At 33.9% G+C, this 11,953-nt stretch overlaps 1 pseudogene; it reads right to left on the bottom strand.

The window, feature by feature from the left end:
- Positions 1–7,328: 7,328 nt before the first annotated feature.
- On the bottom strand, positions 7,329–11,655 carry LOC122747935 (annotated as a pseudogene).
- Between the last annotated feature and the right edge of the window lie 298 nt (positions 11,656–11,953).

Here is an 11,953-nt window from a genome sequence, read left to right as displayed (position 1 = left end):
AATCTTACCAACAATAAAGACCATAATAGCTATTCTTCTATGAAACTTTCTATAGTGCTACAACTAGAAGTAATCTCTTTTTCCTATGAAATCCCATATCACTCATTGCCTCTCAATTATTTTGTTTTATTTGATATCACATTTATTTTTGTTTGCAATTTTTCTCATGAATCAGTGAGGGGTAATGTACAGAGAACTGGCCCAGAAGCCCTGGAATGAACTATGACACATAGTGGATGTAAACCTTGGACTTGGATGTAACCTTAAACTCTGGTGCTTTAAGTAACATTAAGAATATGGAATACAAAGAAGTGCGAGCTTTATGTAAATTTAGAAGGTAGAAATCACTTTCAACTGACAGAGTTGGAGGAAGCCATCATGGAGGAGGTGAAAGTTGAGTTGAGCCTTGACATAAGGAGAAAATTTCAACAGGAACAGCTTATATTAAACTTGTAATAGATAAGAACTCAGAGATATTGTACAGAAAATGACAAAAATGGTCAATGCAGAGTGGTATAGTCTGCCACAGGAATTAGATAAAAGCAAATAATAACTTGCATCTCTATACCACTTTAAGGTTTGAAAAAAGCACTGAAGCATACTATCACATTTGATATTCACAACAGTTTTGTGAAGTAGGTTCTATCATTGTCCTCATTTTTACAAATAAGGAAACCGAGGTTGACATTAAGTGATTTGCCCAATTTTCACACAGAGCTAGGATAAGGTGGGAAACTGAGAGGGATAGCAAATGGTAAAGGTCAATGTTTGTTGAAACAGTAAATACTTTTTTATTTAGAACCACAGTCAAAAGGCTATAAAATGTGCATACTTTTACTCAGCAATACCACTATTAGGTCAATATGTGAAAGAGATCATAAAAAGGGAAAATGACCTACATATATTAAAAATATTTATATCTACTCTTTTTGTAGTAGCAAAGAATTGGAAATTAAGAGGATGCCTATCAATTGGGAAATGGCTAAACAAGTTGTGGTATATGAATGCAATGGAATACTATTCTGCTGTAACAAATGATAAGCAGATGGATTTCAGAAAAACCTGGACTTACATGAATTGATATTGAGTGAAATGAACAGAACCAAGAGAACTTTGTACACAGTATCAACAAAATTGCGTGATGATCAACTATGAAAGACTTAACTATTCTCAGCAATAAAATGATCCAAGGCATTGCCAAAAGACTCATGGTGGAAAACGCTCTCCGAATTGAGAAAAAGAATTATGGAGTCTGAATATAGATTGAAGCATACATTTTTCACTCTTGTTGTTTCCCTTTGTTGTTGTTGTTTATTCTTTCTTCCATTTTTTTTCTTTTTTTAGTTCTTCTCTTATAACATGACTAATGTGGAAACATGTTTAACATGATTATAATGTATAACCTATATCACATTGCTTGCTGGCTTTGGCAGGGCAGAAGGGAGAGATGATAGAAGAAAAATTTGTAACTCAAAAAATATCTTTACATGTAATTGGAAAAATATTTTAAATAAAATTTTTAAAAGAGTAAATGCTTTTTGATATGTATTTTTTTCCCTAAGGAGTTGGAGGAACAAGTGAGAGACTTGTGTTTTTTCTTATGAGGTATCAATTTAATTTCCATATGAAAGGATTTTGAAAGGTGTTAGACATCCTTTTAGTCTGTATATCATGCAGCATCAGTTAATGATACTCAGAGAAAAATAAATATGTTTTTGAATAATTATTGGATGAAGCCAACTTCTCATGTCCACTCATCACCTCAAGCAACAAAATCCATAGGATGTATCTTTCATCAAAGAACAAACAATAGTAATCCTGAAGTTGAACTTAATTCTATCTTCATTTTTTGTGGCATTTTGAAAATTGTATGCTTTTGAAAGTATTTGAAATTTGAAAGGACATGCATAATCATGAAGGATGGATTTTAGGGGAGAGCAAAGATAGATATTGTAAATGCTTCCTCTTTTTCTCCTAAAAGAGCTGACCCACCTTAGGAACAAGACTGGACAATTTCCTCTAAGAGATAGGAAATCTTGACACCTAAGGCAGAAATACACAGAAAAGGACATTAAGATATGTTTGGACAGTCCTAACTGCCCTTTGTATAATGTAGCTGAAGAAGATCAGGTGGCATAACAGAAAGCCCAATGTCCTTGTCAGAATATTCAACTCTGACATTAACATGACAGAGCAATTGAATAAATCAATTTTTCTTCTTTTGGTCTTGCTTTCCTCATTTATAAAATTAAGGAGTCAGATTTTAATGATTATGAATGTTACTTCTAGGTCTTGATCTGAGTATGGGCAAAACAATAGAATCCTGCATCAGTGCTAGCAACGAGATCTCTGTAATCTCCTTGTGGCCAATTATTTTAAAGTATTTGGAGGGGACTTGGGGAGAGCTCAGACAAGTCACTGCCTTTCCTCCACCATCGTTGCTCTATCTCTCTACTCTTCTAGTAAATAACTTCAAGGTAAGGAATTTTCAAATTAATTAATTGGAACAAAATCATATTTGTCAGTTAGCGTGGGCCATAGTTATAACTTTATCTAAACCTCTCTTTAGGATATGATAAAAAATGAAACCAAGAAAGGTTACATGACTTCCTTAAGATTATACGACTATTTAGTGACCAAGGAAGTTATAGAACCCAGGTCTCCTCAATTCTTGTCAAATCCTTCATTTTGTTTGTTTATTTGTTTGGGAATGTATTTAGTACCACACCTCTAGTTATCTCAGAAGTCCTGTGCAAACATAAAGGAATAAAGCCCCTTGTCATGTTTGACGGCTAGCAGTCGTATCTTATGGAAAGTATTTAGCCATTTTACTCTAAGGTCAATGGAATAGAGAAACTTAAAAGTAATCATGCTTCAGATAGCCTAGGTAACTAATGTCTGACAATATACAATGAATTTGCTCCTTATCTTATGAAGGCAGAAGACATTGCAAGTGAGTGAGGAAAATTGGACTTCTGAGGTGATAAAATATTCAGTGATTCCTGCAGAATGAAAATCTAGTTTTCAGAACTTGGTCCCTAACTGTATCAATGGTAGAAGGGGGAGGCACAGGACACAGGGGATACTTCAATATCCATCTCTGTTTTGGAACACAATTGAAAAGTGTAATCACTATATAGAGAAAACATCTTTATATGAATGTTTTTTAAAATTCCCTCACCACCATATAGGTAAAATGGACTCCCTTTTTTCTTATGATTTACTCATTTCATTCCATGACCATAGAAGGGGACTGGCAAAAGACTTTGTTCCAGATAACTTCATGTTTCTCAGTTAAGCACTAATATATATAATATATAAATATATATAATATAAGCGCTAATATATATAATATACACACATGTATATTATATATATATATATATATATACATCCATATATATGTATATATACTGTAAATAAAATCTGCTTAAATACTTCATAGCTCCATCAAAAGGAAATTAGTATGTTGAAATGCTGTGATGTAGAAAGAAGTTACATCAATAAACCCTATTTTAATTATGATTTTAGCCATTTGGGGCATTTGCAATATAACTATGGAAGTGGCAATTTTATTATCATTGCCATTATCAAGACTAGCACCATCATCATCAGGCCAATTTACATATTGCTTTGGTTTATCATGGGTTAAAAAAAAAAAACCTATCATGGTAATAGGGAAAGTTGTGTGTGTGGCCAAACCTGTGATTTCAATGGTGAATGAGAATATTACAAATTGCCTGTACAGGCAATGAAGATCAACTACTAATTTTCTATTTATAGTCTGAGAGAGTTGTCTGCGGGCCCTGAGGGATATAGTATATTAGACACAGGACTTGAACTCAGATTATGAAGACTATATTATGATCTCTCTTTCCCCTGGGTCTCTAGTTATTTCATTGCCAAATGAAGAAACTGAGACTTAGGGAAATTAAGTGACTTTGATTTGGTCATTTAACTGATAAAAAGTTAGAAATCCATTTTTTGGTTACTAAATGAAAAAAAATAGATGTAATAGCAAAAGAAGTAAGTTTTGAATAAAAAATACAGAGAGCTAAAAGGGAACCTGCTCTAATTTTTACTAAATAATAGTTATCTCTCTAATATCACAAATAAGTGGACATTGAACATTGATTGGAAACTACCACCTCCTATCCTTCTCATTCTTATGCTTATTCCTATTCATATATGAATGATAATTTTGTATTAGATGCTTTTGCTTACATCAACTAAATTATATTTCCTTTTTTTCTATTAGAATACTTTTTTCTTACATCAACTAAATCTCACCATTATCAAATTCTGCTTCCCACTCCCAGTTCTTTTAGGGAAAAAGAGAATTCCAATTTCACTTCCAAATGTTGCTTTTCTTTGTCCTTCATTCTTGAAGAGGGCCATGAAAGATGCCATAACTTTCAATGAATTGAATTTAAGTGAGGGAGGGCTGTGCAAAATAACCAACCTCACTCTCTCCTCCAGAGCCATCTGGGTCTAGTGGCAAGATATAGATCGGGATGACTGGAGATGGTCCTGGATGTTTAAGGCAATTGGGCTTAATTGGCTTTTCCACTCTCACACAGGTAGTAAGTATATAAGCACAGCTTTAAACTCAGTCCCTCCCAACTTTAGGGCCAGTGCTCTATACACTGAACAACATACCTGCCTCTATTTCCAAAGGACAGCTCTCGAAATACCTCAAACCATCTGTCATTCAGTCCTGCCCAACTTCTATCTTTTCACTTCTCTGGTGAAAGAGCCCCAGTCCTTTCCACTAACCCTTAAATTATATAGCCATCCTAGTCACTCTTATCTTGATGCTATACAACTATACACATGCACAAGCACCATATATAAACACTCACAGAGGAAGAAGACCATTGTCATTAGATTTTTGGTGAGTACTTGAGTATACCTGTGTAAGGTATAGTAATACTTCTTTATTTATTTATTTATTCACTTTATTGTGAATCAAATAATCTCTTCAGTTCTGATTTTCTTTCTATACATGTCTCAAACTATTGTTCAACATCCATCTTTCACTCTATAGTTCATTTTTTATTTTCAGAAATGTCATCCTGGGCTGTATCCTCAGCTCTGGTGCTATTTGGGATATATTATTCCACATGAACTTCCTCTTTTAAATGGGTACAGAAGAGTCTTACAGTATTTAAACTTATATTCCTTCACATTTCATGGTTTTTGTTTTTCTCCTGATGGCTGGTAGAACTTGTAACTTTTGAATTGAATTTTTAAATTTAACCACTCTGTGTCTTAGTGTCTGCAGCCTTGAGGTTTTTTTTTTTTTTTTTTCCCCTTGAGGCATTCTTTGATTGTTTCAATTGCGACTTCATTTTCTGTGTTCCAAAATTATAGGCACTTCTATTATTTCTTTCATTTTGGTATTAACGGTTTTTATCATTGTCATTTTCGTTAGTGTAAATGTAGGATACTTAGGTCGACTATGTGTATCCTATATTCAAGTTCAATATGTTTCCCTGAATACTGAATTTATTTACTTCTTAATGTTTTTTCTTTTTTTTCTTCTAGGTTGTCCTTCACTTCCATGTATTTACATACCCATCCTTCTGTTCTATCTTTTGTTTCTTTGATGAGGTTTGCCATTTCAGATCATTTCCCCCTCTTTTCCTAATTATTTGTATTTAAGGTGATTTTTTGTTTGTTTGTTTGTTTTTGCCATGCAGGGCATAATTTATGTTTTGATAATTCTCATTTCTCTTTTAGACCACTTAGGAACCGAATTTTGTGGTTCTATGCTTTCCTCAAATCTCACAGGATCCTATCTACCATAAAGTGCTGGGTTATTTTTCTCTCATTTTGCAGTATAAATTCATAAAGTAAGCCATATTTCCTTTTGTCATTGGGTTTTTTTTCTTGTTGACTGACCTTTTTAATCTCAAATTCTTCAGGACTTTTTATTCTTGAAATCTTTGGTATTTTTAGTCTCAATTCCTTATTTATCACTAACTTCTGACTTCTTCCTTTCTGATTGATTGTGTTTTCCCTGAGAATGGATTTTTTTGTTTTTTGTTTGTTTGTTTGTTTTAGAAGGGCAATAAGGGTTAAGTGACCACATAGCTAGTATCAAGTGCCTGAGTCCAGATTTGAACTCAGGTCCTCCTGAATCCAGGACTGGTCCTTTATCCATACCTAGCTACCCCCTCCCCCCACACACACCTTTTTTTGTGGGGCAATGAGGGTTAAATGTGAAGATGAATTTTGAAAGATCTTAGCCTCCTCTCACACTGGACACTTCACAGTTGACCAGCCTAGGTCTCTGCCACAATTGACTTTCAGGAAGTCAGAACTGGCCCAGCTGGATGCCTTGTTCTTTCCCTCAGGCTTGGTGTAGTGCTATGCAGGTACAACACATAGATTTGAGCTTCAGCTTTTTATTTGAAAACAGATTAGTTTCTTTTTTTTAAATCCAATTTATTATTGATTTGTTTCATATTACTTGAAAACCAGTTTTATTTAAATAAGAGTTTAAATACATTACACAACATTTAAACAAACAAACAAAAAAAAAACAGTCTGTTACTTCACATTGCATTGGGCAGCTGTCTCTAGTAAATTGCAAGCTCCTCAGTTACTACATTGACTGTTTTGATACATTAGTTCAAAATATGTTCTCTTGTCTAAAGTTTAATTCAGGTAAAGTTGGCCTCGCAGTATGGTGTTCTTTCCACTTGTTTATCCCCCAGAGGTAGGGCACTATTACTATGAAGAAGTCTGGTTAGACATTGGACCTTGGTGTGATGTAAGAAAGAAAATGTCCTGCCATTGCCACAAAATTAAACTCCTGCCTGGTCAGGTGGTGCAAATCACCAGGGGACTTCCTGTTCTGCTACCAAAGGTTAACTCTTTTATCTTGGTGGTATAATTGGACTGGGTGTTGGTGATCTTAATTTATTCTTCTGAGCATCACCAAGGACAGATCAGAAGGTAGAAATTTTCTCTTAAAAGGACAGGGAGCTCTGCAGAGGGAGAATCAAGGAGTTTCTGGACAGACATGGTCTTAGATGCTATTAGTGCTTTGGATTTGACAGAAACATTAGATTATTTGGTTTTTCAGGCTGGGCACTGCCAGGTTCTACTTCTGTTTAAATGAGGGACTGCAGGACTAGACAGCACGACTCTTTTCAGTTTATTACATGAGTGAGTTACACTAGTCCAAGTTAAAGAGCAACCCCCAAATAGTTACATTATACAAGCTGTGATGTTTTTAAACGTGTGACAAGGGACAGAAGGGATTTTTTTCTACTCATTGCAAGGAAATCCTCATTTAAGCTTCAGTGAGCCACAAGCACTTAAAACTCATGAACTTTCAGCTGGTTGTCCTTAGCCAGTCCAATCTTGACAAGGAACTGGCATATGTTCTTGCACGAGTCACCCTATAGCTGAATTATTTATCCATATTTAGGATGCTCAATTACAGTACCATTGCAGGCAAATTTCTTCTTGAATGCCTTTTTATCTTAATTATCAGTGATCCTCTGGACAGTAGTGAGGGTCTTCCTGCCATTTATCTGTTGAATTCGTACATGGATATAATCCTCAGTCTCAGCAGGATGCAGGTCATAACCCTTACTTGCATCAGCAAAGGGGTTGAAAGAATGGAGGTTCTGAATAGCAGAATTACAATATGATTCCTTTTCCTCAATGGAAAAGGCCTGCAGAAGGTGGTGGCAGGAGAAGGCAGGCTGGTGGAATGGAGCATCTGGGAAGTGAGGGAGCTCGAGGGGGAGGCTGCTGAGTACTAGGTGGCAGCTCAGTGACTGGGGCCATCATTGATTTATTTTTAATGTTCATTTAAAAATATTTTGAGTTCCAAGTGCTCTCCTGATTTACCACCACTCCATACCAAATAAAGAAAAAGGAAACGTGATATCAGTTAAATGTGAAATTATGGAAAACATTTCCATATTAACCATGTTGCAAAAAAAGCAAGGAAATCTCAAAAAGTGAAAAAGATCATGCTTCATTCTACACTCAGACTTCATTAGTTCTCTCTCTGGAGGTTGATAGCATTTTTAATCATGAGTACTTTAGAATTGTCTTGGATCATTGAATTGATCAGAATACTTAAGTCATTCACAGTTGTTCATCACACAACGTTTCTGTTACTATGCACAATGATCCTTCTGGATATTTTCACTTCACTTTGAATCAGTTCATATAAGTCTTCCAGATTTTTTTAACCATCTTGCTCATCATTTATTGTAGCACAATAGTATTCCATCGAAACCACAACTTATTCAATTATTCCCAAAATAATAGGTATACCTTAATTTTTATTTTTTTACTACCACAGTAAAGGATGCTATAAGTATTTTTGTACATGTGGGACCTTTTATTTTATGTCTGGAATATGGACCAAGAAGTTGTATTGATTGTTCGAAAAGTATGTACATTTTATAACCCATTGGACATAGTTCTTAATTGGTATCCAGAATGATTAGATCAGTTCATAGCTCTTTGCTAATTATTTGATGGAATACTTAGAGAACCCTAGAGAATCAACTAAAAAAAACTACTTGAAATAATTGACAACTTTAACAAAGTTGCTGGATATAAAATAAGCCCAAATAAAACATCAGCATTTCTATATATTTTCAAAAAAGTCCATCAGAAAGAGATAGAAAGAGAAATTCTATTTAAAATAATTGTAGACAGTATAAAATATTTGGGAGTCTACCTGTCAAAACAAACCAAGGAATTAAATGAACACAATTACAGAATCTTTTTAACACAAAATCAGATCTAAATAATTGGAAAAATATGAATTGCTCAAGGGTAGGTTGAGCTAATATAATGAAAATAACAATTCTGCCTAAATTAATTTACTTATTCCATGTCATACCAATCAAACTACCAGAAACTTATTTTATAGAGCTAGAAAAACAACAACAAAATTCACCTGGAAGAACAAAAGGTGAAGAAAATCAAGGAAAATTAATGAAAAAATGAAAAGGAAGGTGTCCATGCCCTATCTAAAACTTAATTATAAAATGGTAGTCATCAAAAACTATTTGACACTTGTTAAGAAATAGAATGGTAGATCAGTGGAATAGGTTAGCTGCCCAAGACATAGTAGTAAATGATGATAATGAGCTACTTTTTGATAAACCCAAAGACTCTGGCTTCTGGGATAAGAACTCATTATTTGACAAAAAACTGATGGGAAAACTGGAAAGCAGTATGATAGAAATGAGGCATAGACCAATACTGTACACCATATACCAATATAAAGTCAAAATTGAAATATGATTTGGACATAAAGGGTGATACCATAAGGAAATTAGAAGAGGAAGGAATAGTTTACCTGTCAGATCTAGGCAAAGGGAAGACTTTATGACAAAAGATAAGATAGAGAATGTTATGAAACACAAAATGGATCATTTTGATTACATTGAATTAAGAAGTATTGGGGGCAGCTAGGTGACACAGTGGATAAAGCACTGGCCCTGGATTCAGGAGTACCTGAGTTCAAATCCAGCCTCAGACACTTGACACTTACTAGCTGTGTGACCCTGGGCAAGTCACTTAACCCCCATTGCCCCACCAAAAAAAAAATAAATAAAAAATAAAAAGAAGTATTTGTACAAGGAAAATCAATGCAGCCAAGATTAGAAGAAAAGCAGAAAGCTGGAAAATATTTTTTTACAACCAGTGTTTCTGATAAAGGCCCCTTTTCTCAAATACAAAGAGAACTGAGTCAAATTTATAAACCACAAGCCATTCTCCAATTGAGAAATGGTAAAATAATATGAGTAGGCAGTTTTCAGATTAAAAAAATTAAGCTATCTATAATCATATGAAGAAATATTTTAAATCAACATTGTTTAGAGAAATGCAAATTAAACAACAATAACAACAACTCTGAGATGCCGCCTCACAATTATCAGATTGGCTATGACTGCACAGTAAAGGGATAAATGTTGGAGAGGTAGGATAATTGGAAAACTAATACATTGTTGTTGGAGTTGTGAACCGATCCAACCATTCTATAGAGCAATTTGAAACTATACCTAAAGGGTTATAAAATTTGTTTACCCTTCAATCCAGCAATACATCTACTAGGTGTGTATCCCAAAGAAATCATACAAAAGGGAGAAGGGTCCACATCTACACAAAATATTTGGAGCACCTCTTTTTCTGGCAGCAAATAACTGGAAATTAAGGGGATGTCCACCAATCGAGGGATGATTGAATAAGTTGTAGTATATGAAAGTGATGCAATCCTATTGTAATATAAAAAATTATGAGCAGGTGGATTTCAAGAAAAGAGCTGGAAAGACTTAAATGAACTAATGCTGAGTGAAATGAGCAGAACTAAAAGAACATTGTACACAATAACAGCAGCATTGTGCAATGATCAACTGTGATGAACTTAGCTTTTCTCAGAAATGCAATGATCCAAGAAAATTCCAAAGGCTCATGTTGGAAAATGTTCTTCATATCCAGGAAAAGAACTATGGAGTCTCAATGCAGAATGAAGGATACTATTTTCTCTTTCTTTTCTTTCCCTTGGTTTTTCTCTTTTGTTCTGATCACAACATATCTAGTGTGGAAATAGCAGCAGGTGTGTGGTGCAGTAGATAAAGCACTGGTCTTGTAGTCAGGGAGACCTGAGTTCAAATGTCACCTCAGGTATCTACTAGCTATATGACCCTGGGCAAGTCACTAAACCCCAATTTAAATATTTGGGGCCATCTCCAGAATCCGAGAAAATTTTCAAAATCAAAATGATATAACCAATGAATTTTTGAAAATTATATTTACATGTAATTGGAAAAAATTAAAATACTATTAATATGGAAAAATAAAACAATTATCTTTGATAATTTGGTATGGTACTGAAAAGGAAATTAATTTAGATAGAAATGTCATTTTTTTGTTTTGGGTCAGTCTTCCCTTCAATTATTAATATTTATCCAATTTTTTGGATCTGTCATAATTGGTGTGAAAATGTTTTATAATTTGATTTGTCTTTACAGGTAGACTCCCAAGCATTTTATGTTGCCTGAGGTTATTTTAAATGGAATTTCTCTTTCTATCTCTTAACTCTGTACTTTGTTGGTAGTATGTAGAAATGCTCATGCTTTACATGGCTGTATTTTATATCCTGGAACTTTGCTCCAAATTTTTAATTTTTTAATGAGTTTTTTTTTATTTTATTTTCTAGGATTCTCTAAGCATACTTTCATATCATATGGGAAGAGTGATACTTTTATTTCCACATTGCCTGTTACATTCTAATTCCTTCTATTTCTTTTCCTTGTCTTATTGCCATAATTAGCATTTCTAGTGCAGTAGTGAATAATAGTAGTGGTAATAGAAAATCTTGCTTCAGCTCTGACCTTATTGGGAAGACTTGTAGCTTATGCTCATTTCAAATAATGCTTGCTCTTTGTTTAAGACAGATACTACTGATTTTTTTTTAAGTAAAGCTCCTTTTAGGATTAAATATGGTATTTTGTTAAAAGTTTTGTTTTCTACCTTTTTTGAAGTAATTATGATTTTTGTTGTTTTTATTATTGACATAGGAGATTATGCTGATAATTTTCCTAATATTGAATCAGCCTGCAATCGTGATATAGATCTTACCTGGTTATAGTCTATGATCTTTGTCATATGTTATTATAATCTCCTTGCCTATGATCTATCTGTCTAACTATCTGTCTATCTAGCTATCTATTAGCAGCAATATTCATTAGGGAAATCCATCTATAGTTTTCTCTCAAAATTGTTGCTCTTTCTAGTTTACATATCTATAACTTATTTCTATGATATTGTATGATAAAGGAAATTGGTAGGACTCCTTCTTGGTCTACTTTTCCAAATAATTAATATAAATTTGGGATTAAATGTTCCTTAAAATGTTGGCAAAATTCCCTTTTAAATCCATCTGATTTTTGCACTTTTTTGGCTT

Source organism: Dromiciops gliroides, chromosome 3 (assembly GCF_019393635.1).
Source record: "Dromiciops gliroides isolate mDroGli1 chromosome 3, mDroGli1.pri, whole genome shotgun sequence".
In the NCBI taxonomy this organism is placed as follows: domain Eukaryota; kingdom Metazoa; phylum Chordata; class Mammalia; order Microbiotheria; family Microbiotheriidae; genus Dromiciops; species Dromiciops gliroides.
This window is presented reverse-complemented; position numbering and strand designations above follow the sequence as displayed.